This window comes from Dasypus novemcinctus, chromosome Y (genome assembly GCF_030445035.2).
Source record: "Dasypus novemcinctus isolate mDasNov1 chromosome Y, mDasNov1.1.hap2, whole genome shotgun sequence".
NCBI lineage: Eukaryota > Metazoa > Chordata > Mammalia > Cingulata > Dasypodidae > Dasypus > Dasypus novemcinctus.
In genome coordinates, this window is record NC_092216.1 from 20,506,094 (window position 1) to 20,522,571 (window position 16,478).

At 40.6% G+C, this 16,478-nt stretch overlaps 1 long non-coding RNA gene and 1 pseudogene across 1 annotated transcript; one reads left to right on the forward strand and one right to left on the reverse strand.

The window, feature by feature from the left end:
• Positions 1-5,628, forward strand: part of LOC139438277 (lysine-specific demethylase 6A-like) — a 58,976-nt pseudogene extending 53,348 nt beyond the window's left edge.
• A 9,440-nt stretch (positions 5,629-15,068) lies between these two features.
• Positions 15,069-16,134, reverse strand: LOC139438349 (uncharacterized). Its single transcript, XR_011648039.1, has 3 exons — positions 16,019-16,134; positions 15,823-15,908; positions 15,069-15,184 (listed from the first exon to the last, which is right to left on the reverse strand). It is a non-coding gene; the product is annotated as an uncharacterized lncRNA (long non-coding RNA).
• Positions 16,135-16,478: the final 344 nt, after the last annotated feature.

The window sequence follows — 16,478 nt, forward strand, 5'->3', positions numbered from 1 at the left end:
AAAATTAAATATTTCATTGAGAGTTAATATCTAATGAAATTAATGGAAAAAACAAAAAAGGTAATAACATTCTTGAGTCAAAACTTTCAAGCCTTTGTTTTCATTAGCACAATGAAAAAGGGGTAGCAAAATTGACAAAGAGACAAATTTTACTAATGGTAATATTGATATCTAGACTTTTGGTGCAAGTTATTGTTTAAATATTTATTGGTGAAAACCAAAGGGTAAAAGATATTAAAGGAAAAATTGGGGTCCATATTTGTTCTTTAGGTTAGAGAATAAATTGGAAAATTATGGGTAAAGAGTGTAATTTTGTCATTCATTTATATGAAATGTAGATAATGTATTTTGTTTAATTTTTCTTAAATGATGTAAGAACTCAAATTATTTTAAAAATTATCAAATGTTCTTAATTACGAGTCCAAATATCCTGTAATTACAGTGTATTTGTAAATGCCCTATAATTAAACTGGGATTTAATTTAGGCTTTCTTATTTTTCTCTTAGTTTTCAAAATAAATATACAGCCCTTGTTTCTTCTAATTTTTAAAAAAGGAATCTTGGTAAAAACAGTTTGTCTAACAGCAGCATTTTGTTGGATAAATGTCCACCTCCAAGGTTACAGTCTACACCATACTCATCCTTGCCAAAGGACACATTGAATCTACTCACACCTGGTATTTATGTGAGCCCCAGTTTCTTAGAAATAAATGAAATCAGTGTTGGAATTTAATATCTTTAGAAAATAGAATACACTAATTATATATGTATGTATTTAAATCAGAGAGTATGCATGGACATATCTTGAAAGTTTTGGGGTAAATATGTAGTATTCAAGGGATGAGAATACCTGTCATCAATCCTCAGGCAAAATTCCTAATTGTATTTTTTTTAAAAGATTTATTAGAACACAGGCATGTATTTTATTTTAATTTACATGGAGTGTGTATGGTTGTTTTCATTCAAAATATAATGGAAGTCTACTTAAAGAACTCTCTGAAAATACTTAAAACAGTTAAAAATTTTAAGTATAACTTTGTGAACCATAATATTATAATGAGAGATGGATAATACCATTTAAAAATAAATCTAATTTTAAAATGAATTTATTCACCAGAGACATTTTTAGGTCTATTATATCATAATGATGAAAGTAAGGTCTCTTAAATAGTGTCTCTTAAATCAAGAGATAATGATAAAATATTAAAATTTATACCAATAAAATATCAATTGTTAGCATTCATTGTAGATTTTACAATGCCAGATGGATGAGAAAATGAATATGGAGTTGCTATTAATAATTAAAGAGTCATTTTTCTGAGATCTAACAAAATATTTAATTTTGCAGTTGGAAAATAAATGTGATGCTTTCTTTCCTCCATTACATCAATTTTGTACAAATCCTAACAACCCTGTTACAGTAATCCCTGACCTTGCTGGAGCTCTTAAGTTAGGTAAGCTTTTAAAAGTGATAAAAAGTTTGTATGTTTTCTCTATTATCTTTTTTCTATTAAATATTTTTAAATTTACATATGCCATTCATACATGAACATAATTGTATAGTAAAAATTGTGAACTTACAAGAGAGTCACGCATATCATCATATAGGACTTTTTTTCCCCCAGGATTTTCAGTTTTTATTTTGATGGTGTCTCCCCACACCCCTCTTCCCTTATATATATAACATTTTAAGCATATGATATAAATAGAAAAAGGTGAAATTATTGCTGAAATTTTAGAGGCATTTAAAATGTTTAATTTCGTATAAACTATGCAAAGTTAGTGCTTTTTATCAGATAATAGAAGTTTTGAACATAGGAAAAAGATGAAATTAGACCCTACTTATAAATACTATACTTCTTCAGAGTACTGAAGCATTATGGTTAGATCCAGGGTTTCAAGGGATTGTTTTGCAAATTTGAGCATCACATGATTCAGTGAAATCTTTTAGGAAATGTCTGGAGCTCCATGAAGTGTTATTTCTTTTTTATTTTTTTAATACTTTTGAAATACATTTACAAATTTAATTGTAGTTACTAACAACACTTATTTATCTATGAAGATCTTGGACTTCACCAAAACTTTGGTAGGAGCTAACAATGAACATATGGTAGAAGGACACAGTTGCTGCAACCAGTAGATGAAAACTGGGACCCTACTGGAACAAAGAAAATATGGTGTTGTGAAAGTAATAGATCTCATACTACAATTGCTGAATATGTACAGTACCAGGCTGCCTCATTTCAGGAGTCTTTGAGAGTAAGTATTCAATATGGAGATTTTTATTGGAGTTGTAAAAGGGCACATGACCGCTGCAATATATTTGTTTTATGCATATAAATTATACATAAATTTTATAATTTGCAAACTTATTAAACAAGACTTTCACAAACTTTAACTTGATTAAATACACATGATTATATAGAAATAAAAATTAGTCTTAACAAGGCATCTCCCTCATTTGTGTAATATTTCTATTTAGATGGATAACCCATTTCTATTTAATATTTGCTGAATATCACTTGTAATTATGAAAGGAATTATGTGTGCATCTCACACATACAGGCATGTTTCCATTGTTTTTAATCTGAAAGACACTTCACCAAAAGCATTAGTATCGTAAGATGAATCTCAGTGGGAAAAGTAGAAATTTTACAGAAATGTCTCATAATTTGTGGGGAATAAAAATTATCAAAAAAGCATAACCATAGGATTGTTATTAAAGACTCAATAGACAGTAAATAGGTTTAGAATTACGAACCTTGTGAAATCTTTTGCAAGTAAAGTATCTATTGTGATTTTCCTATTAAATATATTTTAGTTTGTTTTTTCAGATCTCTATTAAACTATGAAACAGAACTTCTGAATAGTATCACAGATTTAAAGTTGCAGAAATGTTATTTCTTAAATGCTCATCTTTATTGTTTTAAACTTCATCAAAATTTTATAACTGAAATGATTAAAACCTTTAAATTTTTAATCTGCTACTAGTTTATGTTTAGAAAATGTTTGAAAGTCAACCCTCAGTTCACATTTTTTAATCTGGTTGAAATAATTAAAGCAAATATTGTGTTCTTTTCTGAGTGATACTTAATAAAAGCTGTTAATGTAATTTTTTGTGAGTGGTAGAGTTCCCATTTTTTTAAAAAATGTTAATTGTTCTACTTTTGAGGTGCTTCAACTACAGGATTATGTATTGTCAGAAAAGAATAAGCAGCTAACAGAGATTAAGGTAAATTGTTTTACAATATTTGGAACTGAAAAAAGAGAAAAAATATTTTATTATCTTTTGCAGCAATCAACATTTAATGTGAAAAACTTCACAGATATTAAGGAAGTATACATTTTTTATTTTTTTTAAATTTATTTCTTCCACACCCTACCTCCCCATTGTCTGCTCCCCTGTCCATTTGCTGTGTGTTCTTCTGTGTCCTTGTTAGGCCTCAAAGCAAGGCCTTTATGGATAACCAGAGATGGCATGAAGTAAACTTCAACATGAGAGCTAGGCAAACTCACATTTATTACATCCGCAGAGGTAAGGAGCCAAGGCCAGTCCAAAGTGACTCAGACCTGACTCCCCGTGCTGCAGTTTCACCCTTGCTTAAATATCCAAGTTATTACTTAGCATTTGCTTTATTAATTAGTTTTTATACATATGAATGAACACACATAGTTGGTATATAATTGTGTGATTAGTATGCTCAGGAAATCATGCTTGCACATACATTCATGATCAAGAAAGGGGTGGATAACTCCTCCCCTGGGTGGGAATTTTACTATGTTAATTAAGCAAGTTGAAGTGAGGACAGCAAGGGGCTGTTTCTGTGCAGGTCCGGCCAACTGGTTGAAGCTGATTTTCATACTTCAATGCTTCAACAGGATATTCTTGACCACCAAAAGTGGAATTTGGCCCAAAGAGAGGGTTGCATTTCATTACCTTCTGATTTACATACAATTCTTTTCTTTGTATCATAGTAACAGGGAGAGAAACAAGTTATTTTCAGGTATTTGGTCATCCTACATCCATCATCCTCTTGCATTCTCAGCAACACTGTAATCTGTGTCTCTTTTGGTGCGTCATGTTGGTGCATCAGATCTTTGTGTGTGTGGCACCACTTCTGGGTAGGCTGGGCTTTATTTGCATGGGGTGGCTCAATGTGGGGCACCCTCCTTTTGCGTGGGGTCCCCCCTATGTGGGGGACACCCCTGCGTGGCACAGCACTCTTGTGCACATGAGCACGGAACATGGGCCAGCTCCACATGGGTCAAGGAGGCCCGGGGTTTGAACTGCAGACCTCCCATGTGGTAGGTAGATGCCCTATCCATTGGGCCAGGTCCACTCCCCAAGTAATATGCTATTACATATAGCATAATCTTTTTTCCCCTTAATTATTTTTACATTTCTCTTTCTTTTCACATACTGTTTTCATTTTTCATATCTTCTTAAATTTCACTTGCTATCACTGTAAAGAAAATTGATGTCATTTAGAAAACTTTTTCAAAGTAAATTTAGAATAGGCACATACTTCCCTTATAAATTATCCTATTACCTGAGGTTTATATTAACTTTATGACTGATGGGAAAGTTTAAGTAGTATGTTATTGAGCTTTGAGTTTTCTTGAGTTTTTCTTTAATGTGACCATTAAAGATATTTTCATATGAAATCAGCCTATAGAAAATTAGTTTCTGAACAAACACTACTCATGTAGAAATCAGCATTTATTCATGTGAATTAGGAAATGATATAATATTCTAAGCAGGAATATTTTTGCTTGAACTATAGGAAGAAAATGAGAAAAGAACTCATCAAAAAGACTATTTGGATAATGAATCCACATCTTCACATAAGTATGTAACTTTTGGGGTCCATCATGATTTCCATTAAAAGGCATGAATTTAATATTTTCTCTCTTTTTTTTTAATATCTGGGAAGAGGAATATAGAACCCTTTAAAACCATAAAGTCTGGGACCAACATTGACCTTTCAAATGATAAAAAGTAAGTAATTTCATCAGTAATATTTCCTTGAACTAGAGCAAAGAGAATTAAGGACTGGAAATTGTCTAGTTTCATACTCTTTCATTCCCAGTCATTATTCTTTCACTTTATAAAGCTTTATCTAAAAGTTGTTGTAGTCTTAAATTATTTTAAAACATTCTGCAATTAGGCTTTTTCTTCTTTCTTATGAATATAAAATCCCTCATTATATGTTAAGTATAAAATAAAATATAAACGATTTCATCCATTTACTACATTCCTTTTTAAGTAATTATTTTTACACAGTATTTGTTAGAAATTTTTCTTGGGAATATATTGAATAGTCCAGTACTTTGTGAAACTGCAGTAGTAAAATATTTATAGATTTAATTGCTTTTCTGATTGGAACATGAGATTTATGAGGAAATGGCTACACTGTATCTCACAGATGTTTATGCCATGATTTTACTTTTAATCTACTATTTAATTTCAGCTAGAGAATACAGCTACATGAGTTGACCAAATTTCTTGCTGTTGTTCATGTGGTGCAGCAGGAAATGTTTTAAGCCATGTGGGTCATACCATACTGTGTGTGAATACAGTTCAACTCTTCATGAAGTTCCAGGGAGTCAAACACCAGGTGATTTTTGAGCTAACATATCTTGTACAATTGAAAAATTAGTTTATCAAATGTGAAATATGCAGGGAGAAAACAGATTCTTTCCATTTATAGTGAATGAAGTTCTTGTAATAGCTATATTACTTAACATATGTAAAAATGTTGAGTTAGTTTTGTAATTTAGGTTAGAGTGTGCTTTTATCCTTTTTACATATAATGACCTGAAACAGAAAATTGTAAACTAGAAATGGGTGTGTCATTAGGGTACTGACTGAATGAAGCCACTTATGACTTTATAGAACAAATCTTCTTCCTGTTTATTGCAAGATAATTGTTTTTCCAGAGGTTTTCCATCACATTTGAAATAATTTATTGTGTATAATCACAATGTCATGACCAGCACTTAAAATCTGTGATATACTTATATTTTGTTCTCTATTATGTTTCATTTTTCTAAAAATGTAATTCACAATTCCCTAATGTGTAAGTTAGCAAACTTGTTCCGTAAAATCATATAGTAAATTCCTTAAGGCTTATAAGGCAAGAGGTTAAACTGAGGGCATTATGTAAGTCCTAGCATGTAAAACAAGAGAAAAATCTCATTTCCTGAATTTGTATTGGTGAGTATCAAAATACAATAGTTGAGTGTAGTTTTTCTGGTAAAAGTTCTTGTTTAACTTTAAACAGCATAGGAAGCATACCAGGCAGGTTCATGTTACTTATACTAAAAAATGTCATGTTATGATTTTGTGTTGGGTACTTTTTTAGGTTAGTTCTAACTTGCCTAGTAATTTGTGGTTGAATTGATTAAGAAACATTATGAAGCATGTCACAAAAAAAAGGTCAATTAGTGGATAGTGACATGGTGAATTTTTGGTCTTCTTATTCAGAAAAACTAGATTCTCAGTCCACAGCTCAGAAAATTGCAATAAAATGTCACTGTTTTTGATAGGGCAAGTCAGGTTATTAAGCTTCACATTTCTGATAAAAAATCATGGAAGTAATGGCTAAGTCCATAGGAATGACATAAGAATTTTTTGGCTAATGAATAATATGTATAACAATAGGCTTTATATTTTGTAAAAGTTTTATAAATGCTTCCATTAAGGTTTTTTCACCATCAGTTGTAAAATATCTTTAGATTCTTGCCACTCTATTAGAGAAAGAAGCAAGACTACCCAGAGTGGGCATCCAGAATTCCTTCAGTTATTGAAAGGATCTCATCCACCAAGACAACAACCCATGAGCACCTGAACACGTTCATGTTCCATAGGGGCATGCCCCCACCACTGCCCCCAGCAGTGACCCTCCCCTGCCACAGATGCAACCTTCTGCAATCCAAAACCTCCCCCAAAACAAGGTCGAATAAAGAAATTATATAATTTTTAAATATTAAAAACAAATTTTTGCGTCGTTCCTTTCATCATTGTAAGATCCTCCCTTATGAACCTATTCTCCTGCATATGAATGCAATCTTCCTAAACTTTATAATCCCTGGACCTTTATTTCTTGATTCCGAGTGAGGTAGTCTATGTTGTTATTCTAAGCAATTTCCTCTTTGGGTGGACCTGGGCACTCCCTGTGGTACAGACACAGGCTGCTTTTGCCTTGTATCTAGATGTGAGTTTTAGAGGCTATGCTCTATCGCAGGCTCCTGTATCATGGATGCTCCTAGCATCCTGGCCTGCACACTTATAAAAGGCCAAATCATAGAGGCAAACAAAAGGATACTGACAGCTTATCTGCATGGCTGTTTAGCACAGTGGGCATGCAACTGTGTAGGTACATGCAGAATATTAATGGGTATACCAATAAAATGCATTTGTCTTTCTAGAACACCCATCCCAAAGCATCAGAATTGGAGTACTCCCATCTCCACAGTTCAGATATTACTGAAAAGCTAGAGTAATCTGCAAGAGGCGTCACCCATCAAAAACCTGGCTTGCCTAGGTTTTTGCCAGTCTCCACCCTCAGCTCATGGTATTGTGTTCCTCAGGGCACACCCCTGTGTTGTTAGAATTGGCGAGTGTAACCTGGAGGCAGGGACTTCTAGTCCACGGTACACACCCTGATGGAGCTGCTGGTCAGCTATTTGACCGTCAACAAGACTTACTCACCTCTCAGCCTCTCCTCTCTTCTCTGTAACCTGAAGACTGAAACTTATGTCTTCTGCATACCTAGATGTGTCAGCGATGCTCTGAGAGCCCCAGGAAACCACGAGGACAAGAGGTTCAGCTCCTGCTAGTTTGCACAGAGAACGACACGTTCTATGTAGCTCCTGCCCACACCCCCAGCCCAGCAATCATTCTGGACATCGTATTTAGTGGGTACCCCAGCACTGCTCTGAGCCCCACCTAGTCCTAAGCCTAATGGATAGTCAAGCCCATGGAAAAGCAAAGCAGTTTCCATGAAATAGAGACAAAGCCCCAGGGTGCAGCCCCAGAAAGGCGTCCCAAAGCCAGCCACAGTGTTTCAGCAAGAGCTTTTTATTTTCATTTTTTGCATCCTAAGAGAAAGGCAGTGGGGATCCAGGCAGGTCCCACCCTCTCTCAAGGAAGAGGACGGCAACCGGCAAACAGGATTGGCCAGGCTGCCCACTTGTGAGAACAAGGGGCAAAAGGTCCCCGTCGTGGCAGGGCTGGTAATGGCCACAACATCAGATACTCAGAAAACGTCTGGGGAGGGGAAGGGCAGGCAGCAGGCACGCCCTGTCAACTTCGGGAGGGTACTGGACTAAGTGAGGCTTCCGAGGCTTTGCCTCTGGCCCCGCCCAGGACTTCTCTCTGAAAGCCTGCCGCGTCCTCTCCATGAGGAGGGCGAGGGACGCGGGCGATCACCTGGGGATCCCCCGTGAACTCGGCGGTCGCTGTGAGGACCAGAAGTTGTGGGAACCTGGCCTGCTGGGGTGTGTCTTCCAGCCATGCAGCTGGATTCGCGTGCTTCATCTGTGCGGCGTGATGAGGACCCCAGATGCAGGCCGACCCTGCGGATTAGGTGGGAGGTTAGAGAGGTGCCTTGCCTGGGTGGAGGGTTCCTGGTCTAGCCTGGGGCCTGGGCGGCCCGGGCGCCGCAGGGAGCCCAGAGACCTGGGATTGGACGGCAAGGGAGGTGCAGCGCGTTCACTGCGTCCATGTCGGCTGTCTAGGGGCTCCCTGCCGGCTGCGCCTTCTCGACGGCCCCTCGCCGCGCCGTCCAGGATCCACCTGCCCGCACGCGCGCGGCACGGGAGGTCCACGCCCCAGGCGTCAGCCAGGTGCCCAGCAGCAGCTGAGAGAGATGGCGTGAGCTCGCTGGTCCCAGCGCACGCCGGCTTGCTGCCGGTGCTGCGCGGTCTGCGGGAAGTGGAAGCGGAAGTCAGCACTTCGAATCCTCGTCTGCGGGCCTCAAGGGCGCTGGAGAAGTTGGCCTCCACAACGCCTTCCCACGACGCAGGCGGGCGGCCCCGGGCTAGCGCTCCCGCGGCAGAAAGCCCGCGGACAAGTCTGAGCCAGCGGCTCGGCGGTGTCCACACCAGCAGGCAGGGCGCGGGCAGCACGCGGCTCAGACCACCCAACACCCTCCGCAGGGTCTCCCTGTAGCTCCGCCAGGACCCCCGGCCGTACCTGGACAGGTCCCAGAGGCAGGCGCTCATGACGGCCACGTCGGGGGCGTGCTCGCCCCGTCGCAGGTGGTCCAGGACGCTCTCCGCGCACCGGGCGCACACGCGGTGAGGAAGAAGAAGCGTACCCGGTGGCGGCCAGAGCGGACCTGGCGGACCTCGCGGTAGTGGGTCCCGTGGTGCAAGCGGCCCCGCCTGCAGCCTTCCAGCCGCCTGTCCGGCTCAAAGCTCCGCTCGCCCTTGGCCTCCAGCTGCCTGAGAGAGCAGGCAGTCCTTCTGCAGCAGGAGCACCGTTACCGGGTGCTTGTACACTGACTCTGGACCGAGTCGCCCGTTACACCCCAAACTTGTTATACAGCAGCTGCGGGACGTCGCAGGCTCGTAGGGAGGCCACGGAGGCTGAGGGCGGATGGCCTTGCGCCCAGCCTGCCTCGCAGTAGGAGGTCTGACCGCTGAGGCGAGGAAGTAAGGGCGAGGTTAGACGGCGCGGGAAGGGCGAGGCCCACTCCTAGGTCTCAGTGCCTTCCTTGTTGCAGGCTGCTCCTGGAGCGCTTGCCTCCTCTTCTGGGGAATTGCTCTCTTGTTGCCTGGTTCTCCTGCAGAGCCACGAGTTGCTGTCCTGGAGCTTGAGGGAGGACTGTCTTTGTTAAGGGGAACGCTGACTGGGTTCCCGTCTGCTGCCAGGATTTCCAAGCAGCGATGGGAAGTACACTGCAGCCTCAGCGAACGCCAGCAGTTCAGATGTATTGTTTTCGTTTAATTAACTCTATAGTCACCTCCTTGTGGATTCACGTGCGCCAGTGAGCGAATCCAAAGCCGTTGGACCCGTTACTGTCTCCCACAGGTAATATCTGGTTAAAAGAAAAACTCTAGCACAATACCACAACCACAGGACATTTTCACCACCTCAAGCCCCCCCACCCCCACCCCCGACTTAGACATAAAAGCTGTTTTTAGAAACGTTTTCAGAAAATTTCCACTGGAAATTCCGGGAATTCCTGCCCCATCCTCCTTACACACCCACACACAGATTCCCCTACTATTAGTAGGTTACAGTAGTGCTGTGGTACGTGGCACATACGTGGCAGCAAAGAGCCGTATCACCTGCTTCCCGTCCTACCCTTAACAGTGGGACATGAAAACATCTAAATTCCATAATTTTGCCCGACACAGGATTTAATAAACATGGAGTCACGCATCATCTGTAACATGGGGCATTTCATCTGGTCCCTTGGCACTGTTCTATGCAGAGTCATCCTCAGCCCCTGGAGACGCAGCACAAATGGCCACTTTAAGCTCTGCTCACCTGCTTAACTGAATTTCCAAAGTGAGGTTGCCGGCTGTGGGACTAAGGGGTCAATATGTTAATCCCTTTCCTTGCTGATTACTCTTCCATGACATTAGGTGCCGTGGCACTTTTAAACAGTCACCATTCAAGAATCTTGGAGTTCTTTCCAGTGTTTGGCTTTTAAAGAAGAAGTTGCTATGGTATGCCTGTGCAGATTGATGGAAACACAGGTTTTCACATCTCCAGCGTAAGCTCCAGGCTGCAATTGCTGGGTTGTATGATGTTTGCATATTAACATATTTAACAGAAGACTGTTTTTAGAGAAGCTGCATATTTGACATGTGTGAGTGATCCTTTTCTTTTTCCCTAAAGTATAGATCTACGTGGGCTTTCCAAGTATAAAAACGCTGGAATCCTTCTGCATGTATATGGCCACAACTTTCCGGTTATATGGACCCTGTTTAGCTCATATCCTTTTCCAGGCATCCTTCCCTATCTAGGATGTGCACTCGTTGCCTGTATAAACCCCAGACTTCTTGTCCCTGAACAGACAAGTGGGTTCTGCTTGAATAATCCCTCAACCCCCTCTATGCTTCAAGGGATGTGAATTGGAATTTCTTGGCAGTATAAGTCATGGGTGTTTTGGTCTTTCTTTTTATTTCTTTTCATTTTTTTTTCTTTTTCTTTTTTGTAATAATGGAAATGGATGGGCAGATACCAAGCATATGAACTCTAGTCTCTTTGTCCTTTGTACAGCACCAGAACCATTGGCCATAGGCGGGGCTGCAGTTCTTATTCTTTGCATGCACACATGGCTTCTGCTGGAATTTTAAGTTTTAGCAAGTTTACACAAACAGCCCAGATATTCATGAAGAAACACACAGCCCCCACACATAGCCCATATCAGTAGCATGATAAGAACTGTAAGGGCCCCTTGAAATCTAAAGTTCTGGAACTGGAAAGGCCTCTGTCAGTCCCATCTGTGGGGTGAGTGATAGGAACAGCAGCCAAAGCTGATCTAGGCTTCTTTTCTAGAGTTTAAGCTTCCCCCCTTAAAAAGGGGGCCACGGCATCTTCTAGAATGTCAAATCCATAGAGGAGGTGATATCTAATGCTTGAGGGGCAGGGAAGATCCATGAATTCTGATATCAAATCCTGTGCCTTGACAGTGCTGCTGTGATACACAACATTAAGTCTGCCATAAAATTAGCAGGGGGGACAGAGTCGATATAGAGCCAGCAATGTCAATATAGTTATGGCGATGATAGAGATGCTCATGTGGACTCTTACCTGATCATGGGGAGGAGTTCCTGGGTGAAACAATGAATATCCATTTACAGTTATGGGCAGGGTCTCCCCTTTGTTGTTCCCATGGACTAGAGTTGCTTCTGGGAGGATATTACACTCTCAGGGAGGAAGAGCTGAAGTGTCTGCCCTTGCTGAGGGAGTTTTCCCAGGTGTGGGTCTTTCTGCAGGAGACCGTCCCATTCTTTGAATTTAATGCATTATTAAATGACGACATAGGAAAGGACAGGACCACCAGATGCACAAGCACTGGTTGTGATAGCAACTGTGTGGTGCACCGTACAATAAGTAGGAGACTTCTAATAGAGGGTTTCATGGCCAAGAAGTGTATTCACAGAGGGCATAGAGACCCCACATTTTCCTATGAACCACCTACTGCTGGGCTTGGCACAACACTTAAGCCTGCCTGTAGACAAGAGAGCTATTAACAGAGGTAAAATACCTGGTGTCATCACTAGGAATACCCTGGGGACAACCTTGCATCTGCATACTTGCCATTCCACCTTCTATCCCCAATGGAGAGGCCTGAGTAAAACAAGGAATTCAGCTGAGCCCAGGCAATTATGAGCCAATCTCTTTCTTTCCTATAGATCCCCTTTCCATTAGTTACCAAGATCAATGGCACCTTTACCACCTCCTCTCAGGAATCTACATTTCCTGCATTTTTTGAGACATACCTTTTAAAAGATACTTAGATTACATATATGTTACATAAATGAATGAATGCAGACAATTCCCATATTTCCCAGTCGCTACCCCTCCCACACTTTCCCACATTAACAACATCCTTCATTCGCGTGGTACTTTTCTTACAATTGATGAACACATACTGGAGGACACTATTAAGTGTGGTTTATAGTTTACATCATAGTTTAAAATCTCTGCCACACATTTTTATAAGTTATGGCAAAATGGCCTGTATCTGTCACTACAACATCATTAAGGACAATTCCAATGTCCTGAAAAGGCCATCATATTACAACTGCTTTTTTTAAAAAGATACTTAGGTCACATAAATGGTACATAAGAAATAGGGGATTGGCATATGACCCACTCCCCACACCTGCCACGTTTTCCCACATAAACAATGTCCTTCATTAGTGTGGTACATTCATTGCAATTGATGAACATGCTTTGGAGCATTGCCACTATGCACGGATTAAAGTTTACATTGTAGACACATTTTAAATGCATGAACTCATTTAATCCTCACAGCCACCTCACAAGGCAGGTATTATTATGGTTCATTTTTCAGAGATGAGAGGACTCAGTTTAAGAGAGGCAAGTTTAGTCCAATAATCCAGAGTGTAGGAGTTGCAAGTCTGCATCCATGTGGAATCTAACCCTCATCTTGATACAGAGGTGGCGTGGATATAACCATCCCAGGATCCACAGGATGGAGGAACAGAGTGTGGATTAGAGTGGACTTACTGATATTCTACTATGGAAATATTGAGATTAGTAAAGGAAGAAATTGTGGCATTAATGTGGAGAGAGAGGCCATGGTAGCTGCTGAGGGTAGGGAGAGGGAAAAAGATATATGAGGGTAGGGAGAGGGAAGAAGATATATGATATATCAGGACTTGGAGTTGTCCTGGGTGGTACTGCAGGGACAGATGCTGGACATTATATGTTCTGCCATGGCCCACTGGGTGGACTGGGGGAGAGTGTAAACTATAATGTAAACCATTATCCATGTGGTGCAGCAGTGCTCCAAAATGTATTCACCAAATGCAGTGACTGTCCCATGGTGATGAAAGAGGTTGTTGATGTGGGAGGAGTGGCGTGAGGGGGTTGCGGGAATTTTGGGGACCTCTTACACTTTTTGAATGTAACATTAAAAAAAATAAAGAGAGAGGCAAGTTTACTTGCCTAAGCCTAGAACTGAAACACCAGTAGCCTGGCCCCAGAGCATATTCCAGCAATTATCCCATTGTTTCTAAAAGTCTGCTCTGCATAAATCACCTGCATTATACTCACCTCATTATAACAATAAAGTGCTGGGCCTCACGCCAGCTGAACTGAGTCAGTATCTCTGCAGGTGGCACTCAGCAGTATGCATTTTATCCAGGTATTTGAGATCAGACTCAGTTTTGAGAATGAACTTGCTATACTTAACACATACATGCTGACACACTATTGATGCACCTATTATCACCTATTGATGCAGCCACATAAATAAAAATGCATCATTAGCACGTAACGTATTTTTGTTGTAAGCTGCTGACATTCTTGAAGTTGTTTGTTATGCAACAATATTTCAGAAATAACTAATTAACAAAATCTACCTGTGTTCACATTAATCCAAATTTCAGAGACTGACTCGGTAATCTTTAAATACATTGAATTGCCCAAACTATTGTTCAGGAACACTGATCTTGACAATTTGCCCTATTTAGAACTATGTTATTAATAGATTTGGAAAACATTTTGTTTAGAAGTGAAGTTTTAAGATTTCCTCCATCTTGTATTTTGTTCATTTTCATAAGAATATTCAAGATGAAAGAATATTAGGTGAAACATCAACAATTAAGCACATAAAGGTTTTAACAACCTGTGAGCCGCTTGTTCACTATAGCTTTTGTCTGCTCTTCCCCTTGTAAAAATGATAACCCAAAATTAATTGGCCTCTCTCTTCTCTCATCATTCCTAATCCATGAAATGGTAGGAACCACTATGCCCCAAATTATAATTCCATGGCTGCTATACCCCGTCACTCCAACATTAGAGACTCTGCTTTCCACAGATAAGCTATTTTTATGCAGCAATTTAAAAAAGACTAAAACGGAATTCTTTACTTTTTGTGTTCCATGGACCCCTTGGCCAGTCAGGTGAAAATCATGGACGCCTCCTCAAAATGTAGCATCAGAGAGTTTTAAGACACTCAACAAGTGTCATGTCTAACAACTATGGTAATTTCAAAGTAAGCACAATTATTAGTGATTTTTCAACTTATGAAACACCTGTCATGTGACATGAGATGAACACTACTGTAATCTACTGCATATATTCAAAAGTGAAGGAAATGCTGAATTTCAGGTACAGGTCAGAGAAAATAAAGATAAGTTCAAGCTCATGGATGCTCTGATTAAGAACCCCTCATTAAGAACCCCTGGCCTAAACTGACGAGCTGTGCTGTCATTGAGGGCACTTCTCACCTAGCATACAAACACACATGCAGAGTGACACACTTGGCAGTGTTTATTTCTCTTTTACTAGTGTCATTCCAATTTTATCCAAACTCATTCTTTGTTTTTTCACCATTTATTCCTTCCTTCCTGTCTCAGGTTTGCAAAAGAACGAAGTTGTCAATTCATCTCCTATAGCTGAAGTGGTCTTGTCCTATTTGTGTTAAGTTTGCTGCTCGATTGTCTACAGGTCAAGAGGACAGAGTTCCCTGGAAAACGCACACATGCACACACACAGACGAAGAAATATAAAAAATGGAATTTATTAAATGATGTTTAAGAGCGGGTCTTAACTCTCTAGATCACGCAATGCCTATTCCATTTACTACTTGTGATGTCTTTAAATTCTAACTCTTAAGTTCAAAATGGCCCTCACTGTCCATGTGATACGACCTGTATTTGTATGGCTGTTCACAACAAAGAAATGGATATGAAAATCAGGAATACTCTGAAGATTAAAAAACATACCTGATGGGACACTGGAGGGAGTACTTCCCTAAGGATTTATACACTTTTAAGGGAAGGCTACTGAAGAATCTTAGGGTGAGCAAAACCAAAATGTTGGAGCTGGGGCTGGGGCTGATGCCCATGTTACTACGCTTAGGAGTGGAGAAGATTATCTCTGCATCTAAGTGTATTTGGCTGGACATGCTCTCTAGCTGGATTAAGCTTCTCCAGTGACAACTTTGTTTGGATTACACTACTCCACTGTTCCTATCTTGGAATACCTCCCTGAAGACCTGGGGTTACTCACCGTTTCTCTCTTACCCTTAATTCCTTCACTAGAGAACCGAGGGTTCCAGGCAGCTGGCACACAGATTTAACCCCCACTGCATCCCATTCTCACCTGTCTGCCTCTCTGTTCCCTCTTCTTGCCTCTTCCATCCTTGGGTAGTATTGCAGGGGATTCAGCCAGAGATCCTCACAGATGATCTGGTAGTGGAAAGAGCATGGTGGAACCAGGGTATGGACCCTATTCCCACTACCCAAGTAGCTGGGAGGCCCTCCAAGGCCATTTCTTATGCTCCCCATGATGGCCTCACCTCAGCAATCCTATTAGATTCTGCAAAGTTGTGGTCAGAGAACAAGTTAAAAAGCTTAAAGTTGGTGCTATGGTGGCTGCGGTTGTAGGCCTGGTGTTCAAAAGTGTGGAACCATTGGCCTGGAGTGGAGTAAAATTCCCAGTATCCTGGAAGAAGAGGAAGATGTGGGAAAAGATCCTGAACACCTCCGTGCCTGTCCCATCCAGAAACTCACCTCTTACCAGTGATGGTAATGTCGTAAATCTTAATGATTGCTTCATTTTCAAAGTAGGGGTTGCTCCGAAAGGAAAATGTGATCTTGCAGCTCTTCCTGGGATAGCTGAAGTCTTCCACCTGACAGGGAAAGGTAGAGAAAGGTGACCCCTCTCTATGGAACAAGCCTTTTCCTGATTTGGTTCTGAATCAGTACTACTTGCCCTCAAGAGCTAGCTCATCCGAGAGGGCTGATGCTCCCAGACTT